Source organism: Macaca nemestrina, chromosome 8 (genome assembly GCF_043159975.1).
Source record: "Macaca nemestrina isolate mMacNem1 chromosome 8, mMacNem.hap1, whole genome shotgun sequence".
Classification (NCBI taxonomy): domain Eukaryota; kingdom Metazoa; phylum Chordata; class Mammalia; order Primates; family Cercopithecidae; genus Macaca; species Macaca nemestrina.
The window spans coordinates 138602086-138629173 of NC_092132.1; the positions used below are offsets into that span (position 1 = coordinate 138602086).

The 27088-nt window shown below is 37.2% G+C and overlaps 1 protein-coding gene across 1 annotated transcript in view; it reads left to right on the forward strand.

Annotated features, from left to right (window-relative positions):
- Positions 1–8497, forward strand: part of LOC105463752 (macrophage scavenger receptor 1) — a 764939-nt gene extending 756442 nt beyond the window's left edge. Inside the window, exon 21 of the transcript XR_011607204.1 lies at positions 8380–8497. The gene's annotated coding sequence lies outside the window, so the exon portion shown is untranslated. The remainder of the gene's footprint in view (positions 1–8379) is intronic.
- Positions 8498–27088: the final 18591 nt, after the last annotated feature.

Genomic DNA, 27088 nt, shown 5'->3' on the forward strand with positions numbered 1-27088 from the left:
TACATGCACAGATTGAATTAGTTACAGTTGAGTTTGGTCAGACCAATACCATGGAGATTTTAAGGAACGAAGGGTGATGGATCATGGAATCTAAACCAGGAAAGGTGGAATTTGAGGGCATTTCTCAGTCCTGCCCTCAGGAATTTTTGTCCTTGTATTGCTCCTCCATTCCCCCCAGCTTCTTCAAATTCTAGCTCACAAGAGTTTAAAAAACTGACAACTTTTTCTGTGAAAGGTAGGAAACAATAGGAAATAGGACCAGACAAAGCTGGAATTCTTTGCGCAGGCAGAATGAGGAGGGAGCCTGGAACTGTGTGATTATCTTAAAAATTTCTGTACCTGATTTGTTTTATTCTTCTTATTTAAGCTGTTTTGGGGCTCAGAAAATAATATGCCAAAATATGACGCTTTGGCATGCTTCTTGCTTTGAATTAAAGGAAGTTGAAAGGCCTCAGAACTAAGCCTCAGAACTAAGGTCTCTCTCTAACCTTCTCCTATACTCCTGCCCCTCTGATCCTTTTTCTTTCCTGAGCACTAGGAGGAAATTTCCTTATCTGGTGAAGGAAAATTCCAACATTAGAAATGCAATTGTCTTAATAGTCCCTCCTTAGGAACTTCATCTAATAACCAGAAAAGATTAATCACTAAAAATCATCACTATGCCCAGACAGACTTTCATTTATTATCCTAAGTGTAGCTCCTAGAGATTACTTGGGAGATTATCGGCATTATAAGACAACCTTTGCTCACAGCGAAGTTCCGCCCCTCACCTTCTTGCAATTTGCCACCACCTCCCCCAGAGCTCAGAGGAAATTTGTCCCAAGCCAACTGTCTGTTCTTTGGGCTATTTAAGTTCCCCTAAAATTATTTACAGTCCTTCAAATTGGCTATATTTACCCAATTTTCCTCTCCCTCATGAAGAGGGCATATAAGCCTCAACCATCTAGCTTTTCTCTGAGTCTCATATTTTATATAGTTTCTAGGCTTATGAATGTTAATAAATTTTTATGCCCCTTCTCCTCTTAATCTGTCAGTTGTCATTCATTTCAATGAAACTTCAGAGAGGGTAGATGGGAGGCTTTCCCTCCATCTCTATAGTTCTATGATTTCTTGTACATTTTACCAATGTGCAGATGAAAGTAAAATTCTATAGTATTTTACATAGCAAGCTAAGTGTTATTGGTAAATGTTACTAATCACGGGATATAAAATTTAAATCGATCCTAGATTTATTGCCTAGGCACTGTACACAATCCCCTGCTCCATCCCTTGTTAATATAATCTATCAAGTTGAATGAAATAAATCATGCTAATCAAGGAGAAGGAGATTTACATAAAACCAATGATTTCATCATAAAAACACATATGCATAAGAAGAAATTTCTTATTATTTGCGAGTGGGAGTTTATTATCAAATATAGTCTGGAGGGCCTATGTAAGCTCAGTATGCTCAATGTATTTAACTCTCTAAAATATACATTGACCTCCTATTTGTTTTAAAATGCTATTTATCATTTAGGGGTCTGCCAGAGAGTCTTAATTATCACTTTCTTAACCTCTCCAATGGAGAGGATTTTAATAATTTTTACTATAGGTTACTGAGAGCTTTTTTAACATAATAACTCAAAAGATGATATGTGAAGAGAATTTTAGTGGCAATGTGCTTCATTATGGCTTTTTGAAACCCTGCAGCATAAAGTACTACAAAGAAATCATACGCAGATTGTTTTTATTTAGATACAAGATAAAGTAAGAAATGAAAGAACCAAAGAACTCCCCAAAACCATTCGCAACAGCCAGGTCAGGAATTTAAGAAACAATAGCTTTGTATACAAATAACTACTTCAACTCACTTCAATTAGCCCACTTTCTCTAGGATAGACAACCTCGTCTAAAAATCTTTATCAATATGGGAAACTGGATTATTGGGCTGGATCATGTTTCCATTCACTGATTGCTTTGTGTGATTTCACCAACTTCACTGCCTGGCAAAGAACTTTGTACCTTTATCCCTCTGTTGGATGCTTTGCCTAAGAAAATGAGTTTTCCAGAAAGATGAGGACAGCTTTTCTTTTCAGCCACATAACATAGATAATTGTGTTTTTCAGTCATAATCTTCACACTCCAAAGTGATCAACAAACAGTGCCTTGCTGTGCAGTAAGATTTAAACATTGAAAGAGCAATTGCCAGAGCATGCAACTCAGAATTAAATAATATGAAAATAGGATGCTTTGTGTAACAAGAGGGAAAGATATATTGAAATAGCCTGATTTAGGTTGATTTAAATTGTTCTTCAGAAGAGAAAGTAAAAGAAGAACCTGTTCAAATCCACAGCCAGGTGCCACATTTGTGAACACGAACACAGTATGACAGAGGTTCTGCCGTCAAGAAGATGCTTTGTGCTGAGCTTTACACAGAAACTGAAATGAGCCTGCCTATCTGTGTTCATACTCATCCGCAGCATTGTGTATCCACAGACAATATCACACTGTGTTTTGATGGATGCTTCCATTAAGATGGCTTGGCGATCATTTTGTGTTACCATTCTTACCTAGATAAACATTTTTTTTTGGATACAGAAAAAGAGAGTCTAGTATGTAAATGAAACAAAAATCACATATCTTCTATTCTTTTGCAGATGTGCTGGATACTTTTGCAAAGATCTCCCTGTTCCAGTATGCATAGGGTTGATAGAGAAGGGTACCAGACAAAGCCTAACAGCATTTGAGAATTGTATAGTGGGCACTGTGCCTTACAGACACATGAAAGAGTCTGTTGTTTGTTTCTCTGGAGAATTTGCCTCACTTATGCTCTGCCTTGAAAACACTTTTCCTAGGAATATGCATGATCTTTTCCTTCTCCTTCTTGAAGGCTTAGCTAAAACTTCAGTCCTCCACACAGGTGGTCTGTGATCATCCTATTTGAATACTATGCCACTTCATACTATTCCCCATTCCTTCCATTGTTATTCTTCATAGCCCTTTTCATCACTGGGCTATTGTACATTTATTTGTTTTGCTTTTTATCTGTCCTTTCGAACTACCTCCTCTAACACACACACACACACACACACACACACACGCACACACACTACAACACAGGTTTGATGAGCTTAGAGATTTTCTTATGGCCTGCTATATCTCCAGTACCTAGAACAGAGCCTGGCACACATGCATTGAACAAATGAATAAATTCTTCATCCTCCCTTAAGTCCTACTAAATCAAATTTCCTTACTTGGAGTATTTGCTAAACTTTCAGATTTACTGATTAAATGCTTCGTTATCCAAAACTTAAATCCCACAGTTTACTGAGCATTTACTTGGATGTCACCACCACATCTATTTAGAAGTCAGAGGAGAAGGGAGGAAACAAATTTGTGATAAGCTGTGCAACACAAACTGTAATATCCCATGTGGACTGTGACTTGGGATTCTTCATACAGTACAGGTGTTTGTTCATTTCTTCTTCAATAAATCCATCATTATTTAAGACGCTTAATGGGCATCCAAGTGAAGATATTGAGAAGCCAGTAGGACTTAAAACCTTGAGTGCAAGAGAGAGGCCCAGAGCAGAGACAGAATTTGGAATCATCAGCATTTTCGTGGTATTTAAAACCATAATACTGTGTGAGATCACCAAGGAAGCATGTGTAGGTAGAAACAAGGAAAGGACCCAGAACTGAGACCTGGGATCTCCAACATTTAGAGCCTAGGTGTTGAGAAAGTAGCAGCAGAGACTGAACAGGAGTTTCAGAGAAGCAAGAGAAAAACCAGGTAAGGGTGGGGTCTGAAATTCATCTGAAGATAGTGTGTCAAGTAGAGGAGAGGAGGAGGAGTGGGGGCTGTCTGAGTTAAATGCTACTGATGGTTAAGAAAGATAGGGATAGTGAACTGGTTATTTGCTTTAGCAAAAAGGAAATCTATGACGTTGATAGAAGGAATTTAGTTATAGTGATGTGGGCATGAGTGTTAGAAAAGACAAGAATGACAGACAGCTTTCTTGAGTTGCTTTTGTTTAAAGCAAAGGAGAAAAACAGCAGAAGCCAGAGCAGGAAGAGAAAATTGTTGTTGTGGTTGTTTTTAAAATAAGAGAAATAATAGCATGTTATTATCTGCTGTAGTCTGCTTCCCACAAGCCAGCTGCAGAACAGATTTGCCTTCTTTGGCTTCAAGCAATTATCCTATACGTTTTAGTTACTTCAAATGCCAGAATTCACATGATAAGAATTTCTTAGCAGCAAATCATACTAACACTTCATAAGTCAACGCATTGCATTCCTACGAGGCAATATTGGTTTTCCAACGTATGAATGGGGAAGGAGCTTAACATCGACGAGAGAGCAATTTATTTGGCTGGCTTTATTTTATTAAAATAGAATGAAAATGAATATATGGAGCCAAATACCTCTACAGCACTAAGAATTTTTTGGTTACATTAATCCCCTTTAAAGCTATTATGTAACAGAAATATATTGCTCCATGGCACTTGGATTACAGATAATAACTTTTTTTAAAATATTGGCCAAAGTCTCCAAACATCTAAGTTGGTGGAATTTTCAATACTAGACAGTTCCTAAAGCTCCGTTCCCACTTCTTTCATTATGTAAGAATGCTAGGATTTGCCTCATATTTTAAAACATCCTGAGAAATAGGACAGGTTCTGGTTGCCAGTGTTAGGATCCCTGTTTGAATCCTTGTAGTCCAGCCAGTGCCAGCAACAATACTGGAAGCTTTCTCCAGTGGGCCAAGTTTGAATACAGGATGTGCCAGGCCAAGGCTACAGAGCTCAATGTTCAGTATTCACAAGCCACCAAGCACACATCCCCATCCAGAGCCCAGCCCTTCAGAGGAACTGTGTGGGCAGGTTCAACTCACTGTGATATTGGAAAATCTGTTATCCTCCTTCCCAGTTAGGGAGGTTCCAATGCCATCCTTTCAGAATCCCTCCTCACCACTAAACGTCTGCATTTAGATAAGCTTAGTTTAATCACTTACGTAAGTCTAAGGCCTTCAAAAACAAAAGCCTCTTTAGAGATTTCTTTCTGGGCACTCTGTCTACCCTGAAATTTTCCTTTTCTGTCAACAAATACACAAAAAGACTTTACTCTTGGAACATGGAGATTTTAAGGATGAAGGGCCACCCAGGGAAGAGCAAGGCATCAGGACAGAGCTCTCTCAAATGAATCACCCTGCTGAACTAGCATTCTAAATTGTAATCACAGACTAAACCATTAGTCAGAAGTTGGAAACTATTATATCCCTTTCAATTATTCTTTATCGTTTTTCTGTAGCTCTAAGATGCGGAGGTTCTGTAGATTATAAGATTTTTGTTCTTGTTACTCACTACCAGTTGAGTGTGAGTCCAACTACACAGGGCCATGGTCAGGTACTGACTGCCACCTGTGCTTTCTGACAGACTGAAGCATCTGGGTGTTAAGGTAATGCTGTGTCCCACACAGTGCTGCAAAATACATCTTCCAATCCAACTAGAAGAAAATTTTCTGCCAATCTTGCTTACTACTGTATTTCAAACACCCAATAAGGTCTTAATAAATATTTGATGAATGATTAAACCAAAAGAGGAGTTAAGCCTATAAAATTGGTGAAGAAGTAGTCTTGAAAGAAAAACAGTAGATGAAGTGAAGAAATTGTATATTGGTAAAGAGTGACATGATTAAATGTAGGCTTTTGAAAGATTAATCCAATAGCTCGTTGGAAAGTTGAAATGGAGATAGAATTAAAATTGTATGGCATTGGGGGAAGCTTGGGGAGAAGTACATAGAACAACACTGTTTTGCAACTTCCTTTGCATCTACAATTATTTCAAAATAAAAGGTTAAAAATGAAATGTTATTGCAGTGTTCCTAAGTTGAAATAATCATGATTAAAATTACAAAAGTAATGAAATAAAAATGCTATGGTCTGAATGTCCCCCAGAATTCATGTGTTCAATCTCAGTCTCTATCATGGTGGTAATAAGAGGTGGCACTTTGGGGAAAGGATTATGTCACGAAGGTCGTGCCCTCATGAATGGATTAGTGCCTTATAAAAGTGCTGCAGGGAACTGGTTTAGTTTTCCTCTCTTGCCTTTCTCTTCCTGCAAGTGCCTTGGTCTTGGAGCTTGCAGTCTTCAAAACCATGTACAATAAATGTCTATTGCTTATAAATTACCTAGTCTGTCTTATTTTGTTATAGCAACACAAATTGACTAAGACAGGAAATTTATATGGGAAAAATATTTTGAGAAAAAAGTGAATGATGTTCCTTAGTTTAGTATGTTTTGATTTACACATTTGCATTAATGAGAGCTTTACCTTTAGATATTTTATTAGCAAACTCAAAGTAAATACTTTGAGCTTCAATAGCCAACAATCCACAAAAACACATAACGAGCCATTGCTGTATTATATGTCTAGTAATCTGTAGCAGTCACCTATAGATATAAGCTATAGCTGATCCCCAGGTACCTGGTATGGTTTGACTGTGTCCTCACCCAAATCTCATCTTGAATTATAGCTCCCATAATTCCCACATGTCGTGGTAGGGACCCAGTGGAAGGTAGTTGAATCGTGGGGGTGGGTCTTTCCCATGCTGCTCTCGTGATAGTGAGTAAGTCTCATGAGATCTGATGGTTTTATCAAGGGGGGTTCCCCTGCACATGCTCTCTCTCTCTTGCTGCCATGTAAGACGTGACTTTGCTCCTCATTCACCTTCCACTCTGATTGTGAGACCTCCCCAGCCATGTGGAACTGAGTCAATTAAACCTCTTTCCTTTATAAATTACCTAGTCTTGGATATGTCTTTATTAGCAGCATGATAAAAGACTAATAAAGTACCATGTCATACTCCCTCTGCTTTTTTCAAATTTTATCTACAGTTGTCACTTTGCATTGACAATATTTGGTCTCAAGGGTGCTATGCATCTCTGTACCTTCTCTGAAGTTTCAGGAACCCTCTTGGCCCACATACAAGTATAGGATTACAGGGGCCTCACATCCGCAGGAAAAGTCCTTAAGAATGTTAGACAAGTGCTGGTTTACCGTTGCCCCAACCTGCTGTACTTTGGGTGAAAAATTCAGGGAGACATTCTATAATCTGTTTAGGAGGTCTCAACATAATCCAGTCGCTATTCCCCTCAGCAGCAACCTACATAATGCCCCTTATATTGGCTCTTTTGTCCCCTCATACCTGCTTCCTAGAATTATGTCCAAAATAAATAACCCTTACCCAATAAACTGTCTCAGACTCTGCTGTGGGGAAATTCATAAAAATTTGGTGCCAGAAGTTACCATAGAAAGTAGAACTCTGGGATTGAATTCTGAATTTGGATCACTGAGGTCAGATGGCAAAGATGGCAGTGCTGAAGAGTGGGGTAGCAAGGCTTCTGGCGTGATATATGTAGCCTCACAGTTACTAATTACCTGACATCAAATGGATTGGGATAAAGTACAGAGAGAAGGAAAAGCAATGGGTTATTCAGTAACCCTAAGTACATGGACAGGACGAAGGCAATAGAAATTGTACAGATTGTGTATTGGAATTTTCCTACCTGTCTTGGAATCCTCTAAGAAAAAAAAGTGGTAGGCTGGGATAAGTCAACCATCAACTCAGAACATGTTGTGAATGCCAAAGGCCTCCTTTATAGCTTTTAAAGAATCTCATCTGTCACAGCATTAGTTGTTTCATGCAAAATATCTGCCCTAGGGTTTAATTGAAAGGGTGGCAGAGCTGCAAAGGATACTACATACAAAACTCACAGGCCTCCTATTGTAAAGTTGGAGTATTGATAGAGAAAGAATAGGATCCTGAGAATTGGTAGGCTTAGGTGATTGTGCCTGAATACTGTGAAATTACATATCTCCTTGATGACCTGACTAGCAGATGCACTCCCTTCTCTCTTGCTACAGAAAACCAGCTTAGCCATGTCAGGACACCTTGCAAGGACCTCATTCAAGGTCCTTACAAGACAATGTATGTCCTTCTGCAGATCTGGCTCCACCTTCCCTTGTTGTATATGGACCAATAAATAGTGTCAGATCTCAGCTTATGCCCAAAGCAAAAACAGTCTCTGATAGGAGATGAAGTCACCTTTTTGCTGAAAGAATTGAGGACCCAGCAAATATGTACTGGCAGGAACCAGGGCAACATGTGTGGGAGTGGATCTCCAGGGTGTTGGATCAGAGAAGAAATGGAATATAAAGTTAGCTAGGAGTTTATTGATGCAGGACACTTTCCCAAGTCTTGAGATTTTCAGCAACATTAAGAAAAATGGTCTTAAAGGTGGGCCAGTAAATTTGCTTAGTCCATACACTCTCTACCTCTGGCCTGACTAGAAATTTATAACCCCAAATTTTCTCTATTCTTTTTTTTCCTTTCAGTTGTGTTCAAGTTTATGATGTGCTTCTGGAAAGCTTTAGAAGAAACCTAGGCACTTCAAATAATGTCTCATCAAGAATCTTATGGGATCATCAACCACTTCAACCACTTGCATTTCCTTTTCTTTCTTTTTTTTTTTTTTCTTTTTCTTTTGAGACAGAGTCTCACTCTTCACCCAGGCTGGAGTGACATGGTGCAGTCTGGGCTCACTACAACCTCTGCCTCTCGGGCTCAAGCAATCCTCCTACCTCGGCCTCTTAAGTGGTTGAGATCAAAGGCATACACCACCATACCCTGCTAATTTTTTGTATGCTTGTAGAGACAGGGTTTTGCCATGTTGCCCAGGCTGGTCTCCAACTCCTGGGCTCAAGGGATCTGCCCAACTTGACTTCCCAAAGTGCTCGGATTACATGCGTGAGCCACCTTGCCTGGCCTGCATTTCTTTATGGTAATATTGCTGATAAAGTAGTTCTATGCCATGGGAAAATAAAATCATCAACCTGTACCCATTTTATGTTAATATTTTATTCTTCCTTAGTCAGATTGACAGATCTGTTTCAACCTTATTGTGGTTAATTTTATATCTTGACTAGCTGTGGAGTGTCCAGATTAAGCATTATTTCCAGGTGTCTCTGTGAGGGAGTTTCTGGACGAGATTGGCGTTTGAATTGGTGGACTCAGTAAAGTAGATTGCCCTCCCACTGTGGCTGGGCATCATCAAATCTATTGAGAGCCTGAATAGAACAAAAGACAGAGGAAGGAGAAATTCTCCCCTTTTGCTTCTAGTCTGCCTGCTTGAGCTAGGACATTTTCTCTCGTCTTTTTAGGTCCTCTCACTAGAATTTACACTATCAGCTCCACTGGTTCTCAGGCCTTTGGACTCTGATTGATTTACATTACTGGCTTTCCTGTGTCTCCAGCTTGCAGATGGCAGATCATGGGATTTCTTAGCCTCCGTAATCATATGAGCCAACTCTTTATCATAAATCTTATCTCTCCCCATGCTGCCCACTGACTCTGTTTCTCTGGAGAATCCTGACTAATACAAACCCTAAAATTCTGCTATCTAATTATAACATTATAAATATAACATTATACATTACATTTCATGTATCACAATTTATTATAATTTACAAGTTGGATTTATATATGCCTTTGGCCATCTCAAATTGGCTCCAAAAATAAGGAAATGCATGTCTGTCATAACAAATGTCTATAGCTGAGGTGGCTGCAGGTGAGTTACAATCATCAAGAACAAAGTCGTAAAAGAACCAGGTTATTTCCTTTCTTTGCTTTATCCTCCTCAGTGTTTTCTCTTTGCCCTCAGATTGTTTGTCTTCCTTCATTGTTTCAAGAGGTCTGAAGAAGTTCCCGAATTTAGATCTAGACTCAGTATATCTGGGGTAAGTGAGTTAGATCTAGGCTCAGTATACCTGGGGAAAGTGAGAGAGAGAGGGGGAAAAGCACAACTCCTTAATGTCTCCTTATCAAGAGCTAGAAAAATCATTGTTGGAATCCCCTCCAAAAGACTGCTGCTCTCATATGGGTTACTCACCCAAACCAAAACAATAAACAGCCTAGAAACTAGGACAATCACTACCAACACTCATTATAATTTATCCCAAGCTGTGGGTAAGATTATCTTTCCTGTGGTCTTGTGGTAACTGAACAAAGGCAGGATTTTGTTAGTGAGGAAGACTGGGAAATTAATGATATATATCAGTTGTATCAGCCATCTGATCTTCAACAAAGCTAACACAAATAAGCAATGGGCAAAGGTCTCCCCATTCAATAAATGGTGTTGGGATAGATGGCAAGCCATATGCAGAAGAATGAAACTGGACCCCTACCTTCCACCATGTACAAAAATTAACTCAAGATGGAGTAAAGATTTAAATGTGAGACCTCAAACTATACGAATCCTAGAAGAAAACCTAGGAAACACTATTCTGGACATTGGCCTTTGGAAAGAATTTGTGACTAAGTCCTCAAAAACAATTTCAACAAAAACAAAAATTGACAAATGACACTTCATTAAATGAAAGAGTTTCTGTATGGTAAAAGAAACTATCAACAGAGTAAAGAGACAACCTACAGATTGGGTAAAAATATTCACAAACTATGTATCCAACAAAGCCCTAATATCCAGAAACTATATTGCTTAAGAGAATTTAAACAACTGAACAATCAAAAAAACAAAAACAACAACAACAACAAAAAACCAAATAACTCCATTAAAAAGTTGGCAAAATACATGAACAGACACTTCTCAAAAAAGGCATATAAACAGCCACCAAACATATGAAAAATAGTCCACATTACTAATCATCAGAGAAATGAAAATCAAAACCACAAGGAGATACCATCTCACACCATTCAGAATGGCTATTTTTTTAAAGTCAAAAAAACAGATGCTGGAGAGGCTGCAAAGAAAAGGGAACGCTTATACACTGTCGATGGGAATGTAAATGAGTTCAAGCCACTGTGGAAAGCAGTTTGGAGATTTCTCAAAGCACTTAAAACAGAACTACCCAGTAATCCCATTGCTGGGTATATACCCAAAGAAAAATAGATCATGCTTCCAAAAAGATGCCTGCACTCACACATTCATTGTAGGGCTGTTCACAATAGTGAAGACGTGGAACCAACCTAGGTGCCCATCAACAGGATGTTGGATAAAGAAAATGTGACACTTATACACCATGAAGTACTATGCAAACAGAAAATGAAATGATTTCCTTTGCAGCAATGAGAATGCAGCTGATGGCGATTATCCTAAGTGAATTAACACAGGAACAGAAAAATACTGCATGTTCTCACTTACAAGTGGCAGTTACATATGGAGAACTCATGGACATAAAAATGGGAACAACAGACACTGGGGACTCCTGTAGGGGGTGGAAGAGAGGGAGGCAAGGGTTGAAAAACTAACTCTTGGGTAGTATGCTCAGTATCTGAGTGACGGGGTAATCATATCCCAAACCTCAGCATCACGCACTATACTCAGGTAACAAATCTACGCATGTACCTCCTGAATCCAAAATAAAAGTTGAAATAATTTTTTAAAAATCAGCTGTATCTGCTCTTCACAACTTTTAGTGCAGAGACTGAGAGCAGGTAATGAAGGTATTATCCAGGCAACATTCAGCGCAACCAGCCATGTTCATGCTAGGTGCTCCATAGCAATGTGATCTGGAAGCTGCTGTCCATCATTCTGACTGTGGCTGCAGAAACAGAGAGCAGTTGGTACTTCACTTCTGCTATTGCAACAAAAGAGACCAGAGTCTTGTGATCTAAACTCAACATTTGAAGGCAACCTGAGAATACTCCTAAAAAGAGGATGATAAACAACAGCAGATCAAGCAGCTTTGTTTTGTGCTCTTGGCCACAGCAAATGTGTTTGGTATATCACTGGCAGCTGCAACGCTCACCATCAGTCCTACATAGTATTAAAGAAAGATGTTTCTAAATATCTCTGCACAGCCAGTTTCCATAGCCTTGCATCCATGCCAAATACTTAATATGAGCCAAGGTCTTTTAGAGTTGACAATTCATATGTAGACTTTGGTATACTTTGCTTTATGTTTGCCAGATATGTCTGAAACATATGTTGTATCAATCGAAATATATTTTAAATTGATAATTGGGCTACTTCTTGAAGCAAAATTATAGGGAAAACTGGTAAATGAAGAAAATCCTAGCTGAAGTAAATAATCCCTTCCTCCTTTGTGTAAATTTAGATTTATGCATGCTGAGTTTTATATTCAGTTAGACTGAATTTAACTGTTCTCTGTAGTTTCATATATCTATCTTAATGATTATCACATCATATATGGGAATGATAAAATAATTTTACATGTAGAAACACTTTTTATCTGAAAAAGGATTAAATCCTATAAGATGAAAATACACAAAAGTGTTTGAAAGTTAAATTTTAAAATGTAAAGTACAAAAATCATCAAACCCATTTAGTGGATCTACATTTCCACAATCGACCTTCATAAAAAATTATACTTTCATCACTTATCCTATTCATGAAACAAAACTATCAAAAATTGAATATGTAAAAACCTTTGCACATGCGTTTTGTATTCCTTCTGCTTACTGTTTTTAAGTTACTTAGTTCAGCCAGATTCAAAGACGTGTTTGTTCAGTGTAAAGAATCACACTCCCATAGATTGCAACAACCTTAAACCAACCTTTGCTATAAGGAGAATTAGCTTTGTCATTGCTCTAGTTTTACTGTGCTCCTATAGACTGTGGGTGTTCACATTAGCTATGTGTGCATTAGATTGGATGGATTAACAAACTTAATTGACCTCCACAATTCTGATTTTGTTTTGTTGTTTATATGTATGCTTGGTGGTAGGTTTTTGGGTTGGTGGGTTGGTGGGTTGGTTGGTTGGTTGGTTGGTTGCTTTGAAGATGGAAACACCCAACAAAACCATAGTACAATATTCCATGAAATAACACAAAAGCCATTTGTATCTTTTGGAATTTGGTGCACTCCATATTATAGAAAAAGAAAAATAAATAGATAAACAAGGCTTAAACAAAATAGAGTTTTATTTTTCTCATAGGCAAAGTGAATCTGGAGGATGCAGTCAAGACCATGGAAGTTCCAGGATCCTCAGGTTCATGCTCTTTCTTTATCTCTGTTCTACCTCTGAGCCTGTGGCTTCTGTCATCAAGTAAACTCGTAGTCCAAGTCAGCTGCCAAAAGTTCTGTCGCTTTGTTCACCATCCAGGAAGCAGTTGAGTCAGCTTCCCCTAGCATTATTCCCAGAAAGTCAACACAATGCATTTATTAAAACGTTATTAACCAGAACTACTAGAAAATGAAATATTTTAGATGGGTACATTACATCCCCAAATAAAATTTAGATTCTCCAACTAAGGATGAAATCAAAGATGTATAGGCATTTGCTGACTGGCCTTTTTCACATACTTCCGGAGCAAAGAGGACAAATGAAGAGGAAGAGGAGGAAGAAGAAGAGAAAGGAGAAAACAAGTTTTAAATGCATTTTTTAAAAGTATCTGGAGGTAAAGAAGTGGCTTATTTGCTGCAGAGACAGTAAATAGGTTATCATTCCTGTCAAAATTCAGCTGTCTGCTTAAACAGATCTCAGATTTTGACTGACATCTCCCAAATGCTCAAATCCGAGGCATATCACAACTGCCTTTCTAACAAGCCAAAACCTTATTTTCCACATTTTTGCTTAGGTTTACCAACTGCATCCATTATCATAATAAATAAAACACAGAGGTGATAGTTCAATTATCAGATGTAATAAGGCCAAAGAGGGTAGCTTGTAATCACATTAGGAAGTTCATTTTTGACAGTTTATAACATCCCAAACTGAAGTACTTCCCGATCGCAACTAGTTTTCTAACTTAAACCAGATTTTTCTCAATAAATAGTAGAGAAAATAAAAATATTAATATCATGAGAGAATTAAACTTTGGTTATAGCAAAGGTTTCCTGTCAGTTCTCATAAACATCCAAAAAGAAAAGCAAAACTAAGCCAATCTCTAGTTTTCTAAACACTGTTCAGAAGTGCTTTAAATGGATCTCTTGGGAATAAGTGCTCATGTATAATTGTTTTAATGTATGTACATTTTATTTTTAAAAATCAGAGCAATTAACCTAGTTGGGGCAGATGTCATAGCAATAATTACCAGAATATATTTAGAAAAAGGTGACACAAGTGTAGTTCCATAGTCTTTTATCAGACATGAAGGCTTACTTCTGTCAGCAGTGTTAAAATTACTTGTACATTTTCTATTTTGAGCTCAATTCAGGTGGCTTGAGGGAGGTGGAGAGGAGAGACAAGAAAATAAAAAAATTAAACATTGACCAAGTACCACTATGTACCAGATACCATATTAATTGTTCTGTGTGTATTTTCATATTTATCTGCCATAATTAATTTATGAACATGTTTTTAGTCCCATTTTATTGGCAGGAAAAGAAGTACAGACAGAATAAGGTCTTTCTTAACACGTTTACTGGGTGGACAAGCAGCCTGTGTTGCCCCAGTCTAAAGGGACAGCACACCTAACATGTTTGTTCAGGTTGTTACATCCTCAGAAGTTATGCATATATTTAAAAGCTTCTTAAAGACAAACAGGGTAGGGACTGCATGAGGGAAGAGGAAATACACTTCCAAGCAAGGATTTAGGGACCAAATTTACTCCCTTCTGGAAAGTGAGGTATAAAACCGAACTTGGTAGCTTTGGAGCCAAGATAGTAAAAATGGACTCCCTTGCAGCTAAAAGGCAGGCTATATGAATTTTGGAGGCTTCCTGGAGTATGTTCTAAAAAATCACATTTCTTCATTCTGAAAAATAAATAAGCAGTTGACTGGAGCAGAACAAGAGATAACTCCTGCTAGATAAACTTTTTTAGGATAGTGGTGGTAGTACAGGGACTTTGGAAATTTGGACAGTGGTAGAAAGCGTGAAGTATAGTAAGAGTAGCACAAATGGCAACAGACAATTGGGTCCTGTGGAGAAAAGCAAGGAAAAAGCATTTTGTCACAGGGGTGAACTTGTGAGAAGCCATGGTGAATAGGCAGGACAACAGGGCATATCTTTTCTGGGTGTCACTGAAGCCTTTGATTCATTGTGTTTAAGAAAATAGAATCTCGGGATCCCAAACTCACCATGCCAAAGGGAAAGTTAAGCTTGGGAACTGAGTCATGCAAAAATTTGCCTGCCTTTTGTTCCCAAGCAGATAGCTGCAATTTCACCACGCTATGTCATAGCCTCATACTTAAGTTAGTTTACAGCAATGATAAAAGGTCATATATCTGCCCAGATAGCCTTGCTCACAAACTGCTCTCAAGTAAATTCCATGTGGGCCCCCAATTCTTTCAGAATATACATCTTCTCTGTAAGTAGCCCTAAAACAGAGTTCTGTTGAATCTCACCCTGACAATGTAAGTTACCAGTTTATCTTCATCAGTATGGAACAAGGACAAGATGAGGAATCAGCCTCTGCTCACCCTGAGACAAGTGCATAATGTACTTCTTCCTCTACTCAGTCTTTATTTACATTTATCTTATGTAAAATGTAGAAATGCACTTCCTCCTCTACTCACTGTTTTCATGTTTACTTTATCTTATGTAAAATGTAGATTTATGAGCTCAAGACAAATGCCTAATTGACTTTTCTTCTACCCCTCTTTTCACACATAAAATGTAGATTCACTCAGCACTAATCAAAGAATATAAACACTTGCCTCATTGCCTACTCTCCCCACCCCATTTTTCTTCCTTTTTCTAAATCAGTGGAGACCTGCCTCAGACACTTCTTGGTTTACAAGTGTTAAGTAGACACACTTTAGAAGGAGTCTGAGGACTATGTCAATATTTATGACCCAGGAGGCACACAGGATGTGGAAGAGAAAGAAACTCATGAACCACTGCCAGAATGTCCCCACCCAGTGAAAGTATTTATGTGTGTTTTGTAACAAATTCCAGCCAAGCTGAAGTAAGGGGGCCTAGTTTAAGAAACACTGCTTCATTAATGAGCACACATGCACACACACACACACACACACACACACACACACACACACACACACATATGCACATCACTTTCTATCATCTAAAACAATTTTACTCTCTAACTCTCATTATCCTACAAGTGAAAAGGAAGAATGAGGAAGTGAACAAATCACTGCTAAAGATAAAGCATCCCTCATCTCTAGTTTGTTCTTGATGCCTGATGGGGCTGTTTATGAGGAGGTAGAAATAAGGAGAATGTGGACTAAAAATGATAAGGTCACTTTATTTGGAATATACAGCTTATTCTCATCACACCTTTTCAATTCTAAATCGTCAAGAAGACACTGTATTACTGAATGCACTTAGTTGGTTATTTTGCTATTTCCTTTTCCAAGCAATTTGAAATGATCACATCATTCTTCATTATCTCTCTGAAGAGTTCACATGTTTCCTGTCTATCCAGTTTTTATTTGATACAGGAAGCTCATAAATAATAGCTGAAATTTTACAGAAATATTTAATGGTAATTGTTTCTGTGACTATATATTCAATTAGTTTCTCTGTCTAAAATAGAAGATTAGGGCAGCAACACTGGTTTCTGCAGTTGGCTTACAATTTCACATAGGTGAATAACTAAATAAAAGGAAGCAGAGAAAAGTAAAATTGGTAGTAACATTTACTGAATGCTTTTTCTTCCCATTGTATTGGACCCAGCACATGCCATTCATAGAAGTGTAATACATGTTGCAGCCAAGTGCAGCAGAACTTTAAAGTTGAATGTTTTTTAATCCTTAAGAATAAGTCCTTTCAATTTCCAGGGTAAGAAAACTAAACTTGATGTCTAATCAGTTTTCTTCATGGTACAGTAATCACTCTTATTGTCAATAGGAAGAATATTTACTCTCAGTAAATCATAAAACCTCAAACATGAACTGGGCGCGGTGATACATGCTTATAGTATAAGCTACTTGAGAGGCTGAGGCAGGATGATTACTTAAGCCCTGGAGTTAAAGGATGCAGTGAGCTATGATCACACTAGTGTACTTCAGCCTGGCCAATGGAGTGAGATCCCATCTCTAAGCAAATCAATTTTTTAAATTTTTAAAATAATAGATTAATAACAAAAAGACTCTCAAACATGATCTGGGAAAATGAACTGCATAACCATACTGTATAACAGCCAGCTCTGTCTTGGTACTGAGGTTCTTCAATCACAGCCACTTGTAGATCTATTGTTTGAAGCCACACAAACCCTGTTTTCATTTCCTTGTGACAAAGATGAATTGAGTGGCTGGTTTGGAAAATAGAAACCTTACGGTAGACTGAGAGGTTTTCTAGCCACATATGAATGACTAGAAAGTACCATGTATAATATTTCCACCAGCTAAATAGCTTCTTTCAAAGTGTTGTGGATAAAGTGGTCACAGAGTTCAGTTACCACAGAATTAGTGACATTGAACTTCAAATAAATCATGGTAAACAGACAAACAAAAAAGCTTGCTGAAGAACACAGGAAGAGGCAGGAGGTCCTGTATCACTCAAAGTCTGGAGTTATACACACACAGGTCCTAAGGCTAGCGTCTGTAGCTGAAAAAAAGGGAATTTGCTAGATATCCACTAGTTTGTCCTTTCTTACTGCCCTTAACACCAAACCCTATCCTTTGAGGTTAAGATTAGTTGTGGACTCTTGGAGAAACCCTGGAGATCTTGTTTATTTGTACACAATAACTGATGGCTCTCAGATTTTTCTGCCCCCAAGGAGGATTTATGCTTCACAGTCCTGACCCTTGTAAGTGGGACATAACCAACTGATAGACTTTAAGTAATTTGAGAAGAAAACATGCTTCAAGGATTTGAAGCAATTCAAGAAGGAGACATCATTTGGTTACTAACAAATCAGCAGTTACTGCAGTATGTCTGGATCTATGCTGACCATCAGCCTTGCCTTGGCAGGCTTTACATGCTCATATCTTCACAAGATTTTGGGCAGATGATGATCCATTGAATGTAGCATAATGCACCAGGTGCAACAAGACATAATTGGACTTCTAGGAAATCACAGAAGAGGAAACAACTATCTCTATATATAAGAGGGAGCAGGTACCTCTGCCTGAGTTTCAAGAAGCACTACATAGAAAAGGTCGCTTTTGAAATCTGAGTAGGAATTTGCCAAGTAGGGATTGGAGTGCACAGATAGAAAGGCATTCCAGAAGGACAAGTCAACATTTGCAAATAATTTGAAGTATGTTTGGGAAAGGGCGAGTAATTCAATATGGCTACAACATAGCATTTATAAACAGGAATGGCAGGAAGTGAGGCTGGAGACACATGTAAGAGCCACAATATGAAGGACTCAGCAACTACTGCATACAGCATGATGGCTGCCTTCAATAGAGACAAAGTCATGTTCTTTCTCTTACTTCCCCTACTTTGTTTCTTCCACCATTTCCTCTATGTCCACTCAGACACTTCATTTTCCTTATTCAATAGAGCCAGGTTTAGAATGGAATGAGCAGGATGCCCAGCAACTCTAGAGATAGGAATCTCCATCCTTGACTTGCTAAGAGCATGAGCAGAAATAGAAGTATTCCTGGAAACCATCTGTATTATGGATCATTGTTTATAAGCAGAAGAGGAAATGCTGGAAACAGAGTCTAACAGATGAAAATAGACAAATGCTCAGCTTTACACACAAAGAACTGGAGTTTTTACTTCCAATCACTATATAAAAACCTGCAGAGAAAATTACTCCAATCAATGAGAAAATACAGGATAAAATACAAAATTGTAAGTGTTTATGAGCTCATTAGAGAGCTGAGATCGCAGGGCAACCTAACAGTCTGAATCTCAGAGGGGACAAGACTTGAAAGAAAAATGAAGCATATGAAGTGCCTCCACTGTGGCATATCATGAGGAAAAGAACTAATCCCTGCAAACATGGGTAAGAAAAGAAATCAGTAAAATTTTAACCAATCACTAAAGGTTCAGTGTGTACTAGTGTGTCCATCTGGAATAGCGGAAAGACCCAAACACAAGGCAATTTTATATTCCTAAGCTCATTTTCACAGGTTTCCATGGGATGTTCATGAGAAAGATTGCAGGATGGACAGGAAACTACAAACAAAGCCTCTCTCACTGGGCAGGTAAGGTGATCATTGTTATGGAATAAATTGTGCCCCACCAAAACTTTATATGTCCTGATGGAAAACTTGCATTTCCCTGGTGATTAGTGATATTGAGCAAAGCTTGAGGCATCACACTACTTGATTTTAAAATATACTATAAAACTATAGTAATCAAAACAGCACAGTCCTGGCATAAACACAGACATGTAGACCAGTGGAATACAGAATAGAGAACCAAGAAATAAATTCATGCATTTATGGTCAATTCCTCTCTGACAAGGAAACCAAGAACACACAATGAGAAAAGGACAGTCTCTTCAATAAATGGTGTTGGCAAAACTAGATATTCACATTCAGAGGAATAAAATTGGACCATTATCTCATACCACATACAAAAGTTTATTTGAATTGATTATAGACCTAAACATAAGACCCCAAACTGTAATACTACTAAAAGAAAACATGGGGAAAAACTTTTCAACTTCAGTCTGGGCAATGCATATAACCCTAAAGGCAACAAAAGCAAAAATAGACAAATGGGATTGCATCAAACTAAGAGCTTCTGCACAGCAAAGGAAACAATCAGCCAAGTGAAGAGAAAATCTATAAAATGGGAGAAAATGTGTGTAAACCATATAACTGATAAGAGATTAATATCCAAAATATATAAGGAATGCAAACATTCAATAGCACGAAAACAAGTAACTCAATTTAAGAAATGGGCAAAAGACCCAAATAGACATTTCTTGGAATAAGGCATGTAATTGTCACTTAATTGTCCTTCTGCCTAATTTTTCCCAGCTTCTCTTTGTTGACCACAATTTCATTCAAATCAGATTAGAACAACCCCTCTTTTAGAATTCATATATATATATACACACACATATATAAATTATTGTTTTGAGATGGAGTCTCACTCTGTTGCAGGACTGGAGTGCAGTGGCATGATCTCGGCTCACTGCAGTCTCCACCTCCCGGTTTCAAGCGATTCTCCTGCCTCAGCCTCCCGAATATCCGGGAGTACAGGCATGTACCACCACGCCCAGTTAATTTTTGTATTTTTAGTAGAGACGATGTTTCACCATGTTGGCCAGGATGGTATTGATCTGTTGAGCTTGTGATCTTCCCACCTCAGCCTCCCAAGTGCTGGGATTACAGATGTGAGCAACCGCGCCCAGCCGTGGAATTCTTAAATGGATTCCTACCACTCTAAGAGTAAAAGCCAAACCTTGTTCGTGGTCTACAAAGCCCTATATCATTTGGCTCTGCTTAACTTTCCAGCTGTCCCTCTTTTGAGTCAAGCTATCTCTCAAATAGGGTCCTATATATTTGCTATTCCCTCTGTTTGGAATTTTCTTCCACCAGATCATCATGTAACAAGTTTGATGAAAAGTCATTATTCACATATGTGAGAAAATAAGACACTTTAGCTTCAAAAGTCAATGGAAAACTCTTGCCTCTGATCACCTGCCACCGTTTCAATTTGTTCAAAACATATATATATCCCATTCTAATTTTTAAAAAGCTCATTTTTGTCATTAATTTGTTATAGTTCAATCAGGTTGTTAAAACCTCCGTCATCATGTCTCAGGTCTTCGCTGACCCTCCTACCTAGCATGGTTGCCCACTGCCACCACCGTCCCCACAAGCAGCATTTTATCACACAATTCTGCGCTGTCTTCACAGCATATAAGATTTCCAAAATGATCTAGTTTATTTAGGGTTTTTTAATTGCCTAAATTTATCACATCCTCATTCCCTAGAATAAGAACAGACAGGGTTTCTATTATGAAAAAGCCAATCTCCTGTGTCTGTTTCCATGTCCCTACAGTAAAAATGTTTATTTTGGCTTTAAATATAGGTTCTAAATATCAAAATATGAGTGTGGTCTAGAAGTGGTTTTCTGCCGAATGCATTAATTTGCAATTGAAGGAACCTCAACTCTGTAAGGATCCCAAAAATATGTGGATAGTGCCAAGCATTAAGTCTTTCAATATGGAAAGATAGAGCCATTGCCAGCTTGATTTACTGTTGTAAATTCTGAAATGGCAGCCAACTTTGAGTTTTACCAGAAAAGGTTAAAAGATCTAAGAAAATATCATGATTAAATATCTCGCTAATGATTCAGAAATCCATGAAATTGTTCTCCAATGAAAAAACGAATTTGCATCATTATTCCAGCAATGATCACCAGAGCACGCTTAAAACAAAGTGATGTGACATGTTTTAAAGATTTTTAAATGCTACCTAAAACAGGAGGAAAGTAAAATATATATATATATATATATGTTTTATATATGTATATATTATTACCTAACAAATTTTTCAACTAAGACTTAGGTAAAGAAAAAAAAATACTATATTCTTTGTTATACGTTGTTTTATCCTTTAGGTATTTCCATTATAAAAGTAAATTTTACAGAGTGATTTAATAAACTACTTCAATTTAAATAGCTATGCTTTCTTTTCCCTGAAGACATCCCTCTTTTGTGATTAATGCTTAAAGAAAAGTAAAACGATTTCTGTACTAATCTATGGAGTGCTAGGAACCAGCAGCCAAGAAAACATGATGCAAATTTTTAAGGTAGTCCAAAGTTCAGTCCTCTCAGGAACTTTTAGGCAATCAACAGGAGATTGTTATGAAAAAAGGAAACAAAACAAAACTCATAAAAACCTTATTTTTAAAGATCTATGAACGCACTGTGGTGTTAACACAACTTTACAACACTGCATGTCACGTCACTGGGCGAACAAGAGCAATTCCATAGAGCCATGAAATACTGAGTTTTCGTTAAATTATTATTAGCTCATTAAAACCATCACACCTGATTCTTGAGTAATTAACATGACCGAGTTATGGCTCTGAAATAAAATGATGGGTAGGTGCCCAGCAGCAATAATAAAGCCACCAGGTAAGGTAGGAAAGAGGAGCAGAATGCTAAGCAGCACTGGCATCAATAAGAAGGGATATTTTTGTTTGCAAAAGGTACTAACACTTTCATCTGAAGCCATGACCTAAGTAACCTGGCATATTTAGCTTGCCTACTGGGTTTTCTTCTGAACTAGCATGATTACAATAAAGAAATGGCATATTGAGCATATGTCCTCAGTATCTTTGAATGAACTAGCAAGTTGAACTACCTTTTCAAACTGTTTTCTTTTCTTTCTCTTTTTTTCTTTTTAACTGAATAAATGTGAGTGTTTGTGAAAGTTCATGGACTCACAGCTCCAGAGACAGTTGCTCCTTATATTCATAAGCACTGATTCGTAGTTGGTGGTATGGATGCTGCCCAGGAGATGGGTTCAGTCTACATGCTTGATGAACTCTGGGTTTGCCAATGAAGTTGTTGACAAAGGTGGCAATTAGCATCAGGAAGAGAACAGTCAATACAACAAAATCTAAGAGAACAGCTGAATTTCCGTTGTGTGTGTGTGTGTGTGTGTGTGTGTGTATGTGTGTGTGTGTATCTCTACCGGACTATAAATCAAAATTGAGGTACCCAGGGGAGATAATGGTATTGTTCAGATCATAGTGTAATGGCAGATACTATGTGCCACCTTGCCTTTTGAATCTTTAAAATTCATTTCTGTACTGGTAGAGAAAAGGTAACTTTAGAAAAAGTAGTACAACAAGAAGTGTTTTGTCCTCCTAATTAAATCGACAGTTGGACTTCTAACATCTCCTTTTCCCAGATTCCTAAATACCACAGGCATATATCTCTTTTTAAATATTCAAAATTTTAGGAAAAAATTAACAGGCACCAGGCAATTAGAACTGAAGGACACCATATTGAACTGAAAAGATTCTGACTGTAAACAGTAAATATAATATCATACAAAGACTTCACATTCGCCTCTGATTTTTTCGTAGATTTTTGGTTCCCTCTTTCATTTTTGCCAACTCCTCCTCTACGCATAACTATTCAGTATCCAGTATTTCTCAAAATGTCAACTTACTCACATTTTTAGTGGAGAGCTAGGAGTCAGTTGCCTGTTTAGTGAACTGAAAAGACCACAAACTGAAATCAGTAAGAATTGAGTTTACCAAACCAGACCTACTAATTCTAAATGAATGACCTCGAACAAAGTATACCACCACCCTGAACATCTCTTTTTCTAAATGTAAAATGAGTAAAATAAGATACGCATTGGAAAAAAAGGATAATAGCTGTAGAAAGTATTGCCATTCAATAGAGTAGTTTATCAATGTTAAGAGCATGATCTATAATCTAATCAAACTCTTCTGTAGATAATATATACGAATAGTAATAAGTTAAAATTTTATGCCCCATCAAATAGTGATTTTAAATTTGAGCACATCAAAACAAGTAAAAGTGGAGTAATAAGACTAGTTTTAAAAAAAATAGAAAACAATTGTGGCCCTTCTAACTACTATATATTATACTCATTCAAAAAACCTGTGTTGATTATGACACTTTGGAGAATGCTCTTTAGGAAATTTTGGGCTATCATCAGATAATGTATGACATTAGTCCATAGGCTAACTGTAGGGGAGGATATAATGAGTAATGTGAAATAGAAAATGATTTCAATAGCTTTAGCTTTAGTATTATGATCCATGTAATCAAATGATAAATAATCCCTTGCTAGCCTCACCTCATACCAGGGGCTCTAATTTTTCTCTGCCTAAAGAAGGACAGATTATATTATTCTTCCCCCTTACTCTACCTTGTTGTTAGAGATGGCTGATTGGCTTGAACTGGGACAGGTACATGCCACAGGAACTAATGCTATAAAAACACTATTTGAGAATGCTGCAATAGTGAAAAATTATATTACTTTGATGTATAATTTGTATTGGGTGCTTTATCTCTACTACAAATACTTTTCTGCACTTTCATTAGAGTTTCATAAATTGAATGAAATTGAATAATGTGAAACAAGAAAGAACTCCTTTATGGTGACTCCAAAATAATATTATAGAACCCAGAGTCTATCAAATTATCTTGGTGAATTACATCCACTTAATAACATTGAGCCTTCATTGCACTGAAATTAACCACGTTTTCTTTTGACTCTTAGAGCAGTGTGAAAGCTATTTGGCAGCATTATGAGTAAAAATGCTGATAATTATTGATTCTATTTTTATACTTCTAATCATATATACAGAAGAAATAATTTAAAAGAAACAAAGAATCCTTATGCCAATATATTTATTGCAGAGCTATTTATGTTTCTAAAAATATTGGAAACAACATATAGGCCAGAATAGATAAGCATTAATATAAATTCAGGTTGGTTCATAACACGGGAAATTATGCAACCATTATAATGTTTACAGAACTATACCAGAATATATGCTCCTGTTGCCATATTTAGTGAAAAAGTAATAATATATACTGTTAAATTATTATATATAATTATATAAAATTATATATACTGTGATTTCAACTGTGTAAAAAATATTCAAATACAAGAGATTAAAAGAAATAGATCAAAATATTAATGCTTATTCTTGTATAACGAGAATTTTTTTCTATTTATTTGAACTCATGTACTTATTACGATAGTATATGTTCCTTCATAATTAGAAGCAATTTATAAACAATAAAATAATACAGGCATTATTGAGCTCCAGAAGAAAAGGAAGTTCAGGGAAATTTAATAATTGCCTATGTGTTCACAGAGTAAATCTCAGAGGAAAGTAAACTTTTAAAATAATACTGAAACTAGAATGTTGGCAAAAAATGTTTTTGATTTATTGCTGAGTTATTCCTCCAGTATACCAGAAGATCTGATAAGACGCTAAAAGTCTTTGAAACTTCTATATCAAAAGCATCTTTTCACCTCCTAAATCAACCTGAAATTTGAAAAAAAAAATGTTCATGATTTTTTAAAATGTGCCAGTCTATGTACCATCTTTAGAATGCTTGCCATGGTATCTGATATTCCAGTAATATATCACTGTGCTGTGTCACCTCGTGAAGACAGACTGATCAGAGATGACTTGCAAGACATTGAGTGGTTTCCCTAATACTGTGTGGCTTAAATATATCCTTGACGCTACCAATCACTGGAGAATAAATTTTCTGAAAAAAAAAAAAAAGACTTTCATAAGAAAAAAAGGCATGGTTTAATTTAAATGCTGTATTATCTAAAGAGAAAGAAACATTAGCATGAGTATGTATAACACATAGAGGATACCTGATGATATAAAGCATGAAGCATGATTCTAAAAAGGAACTTAAGTTAGACTATCAACTGAGTAGAAACCATTCCAAGCAGGTGAGAAACAATCATGAATAGGAAGGAATTCCATAGTCTTTCTAGCTAACCCATTTAATTCTGAATATGCACCAGAGAAAGCAGGCTATTCTTTAAATAAAGTCAGTGAGTTTTACTTACTGATTCACATCATCTCTCTCTCTCTCTCTCTCTCATGTGGGACAACAAAGGGACCTTAGTGATGAGGAAATATTGTCTTCCCATAAATGGATAGGATTTGGGAATCTATATTAACTTCCAAAGTTAATATAGATAATATTTATAAGGACACATATAATAAATGAGAAGCCAATTTTACTATATAAATTACGTTGAGACAGCAAACTAGTGCCATTTGTAATATGAGACCTGAAATACAGGTAGATGGTAGATTAGATAGATAGATAGATAGATAGATAGATAGATAGATAGATAGATAGATAATCCTCACCCCCCAAATAAAAAGAGTCTCATGTCCTGAGAAGTGACAACCTAGAACAATTCATGGAACCACTAATAGCTCCACTAATAGCTTTACATCCACAAGGATAGCATGGGGAGTAGAGATAAGATTTTCCCCCAGAAGTCGCTGGGAAAGGATCTCCATCATTGCCAAGATCCTTGCTCTGACTTTTTTCTCTACTTCTTTCTGCTTTTCAGTTTCTTTTTCTCTTAAAAACTGGCTTCCTCCCAGAGAGAGCAGCAGGGACTCCGGCAGTTTCCAGGCACCCTTCTGACTGTCCCACTGCCATGCCAACTCCTTCTTGGTTCTTTTTTTTTTTTTTTTTTTTTAATTTTTTTATTTTAAGTTTCGTGATAGCTGCAGGTTTGTTACATAGGTAAACATGTGTCATGATGGTTTACTGCACCTATTAATCCATCACCTAGGTATTAAGCCCCAAATAGCTATTTGTCCTGATGCTCTCCCTCCCCTCGCAACCACCCACTGGCCCCGGTGTGTGTTTTTCCCCTTCCTGTGACTATGTGTTCTCATTGTTCACCTCTCACTTATGACTGAGAAAATGCAGTGTTTGGTTTTCTGTTCCTGTGTTAGTTTGCTGAGGATGATGGCTTCCAACTTCATTCATGTCCCTGCAAAAGACATGATCTCATTTCTTTTTATGGCTGCATAGTATTCCATGGTACATATGTACCACATTTCCTTTATCAGGTCTATCATGGCTGGGCATTTGGGTTGGTTCTATGTCTTTGCTATTGTGAATAGTGCTGCAATAAACATACGTGTGCATGCATCTTTATAACAGAATGATTTACATTCTTTTGGATATACACCCACGAATGGGATTGCTGGGTCAAATGGTACCTCAATAGATGCAGAAAAGGCCTTGATATAATTCAAAATCCATTCCTGTTAAAAACTCTCAATAAACTAGGTATTAATAGAATATATCTCAAAATAGTAAGGGCTAATTTATGGCAAACCACAGCCAATATCATACTGAATGGGCAAAAGCTGGAAGCATTCCCTTTGAAAACTGGCACAAGACAATGATGCCCACTCTCACCACTCCTATTCAACGTAGTATTGGAAGTTCTGGCCAGGGCAATCAGGCAAGAGAAAGAAATAAAGAGTATTCAAATAGGAAGAGAGGAAGTCAAATTGTCTCTGTTTGCAGATTACATGATCCTGTATTTAGAAAACCCCATTCTCTCTGCCCAAAAGCTCCTTAAGCTGATAAGTAACTTCAGCAAAGTCTCAGGATACAATATCAGTGTGCAAAAATCACAAGCGTCATTATATTATCAAGAATAGACAAGCAGAGAGCCAAATTGTGAATGAACTCCCATTCACAATGGCTACAAAGAGAATGAAATACCTAGGAATCCA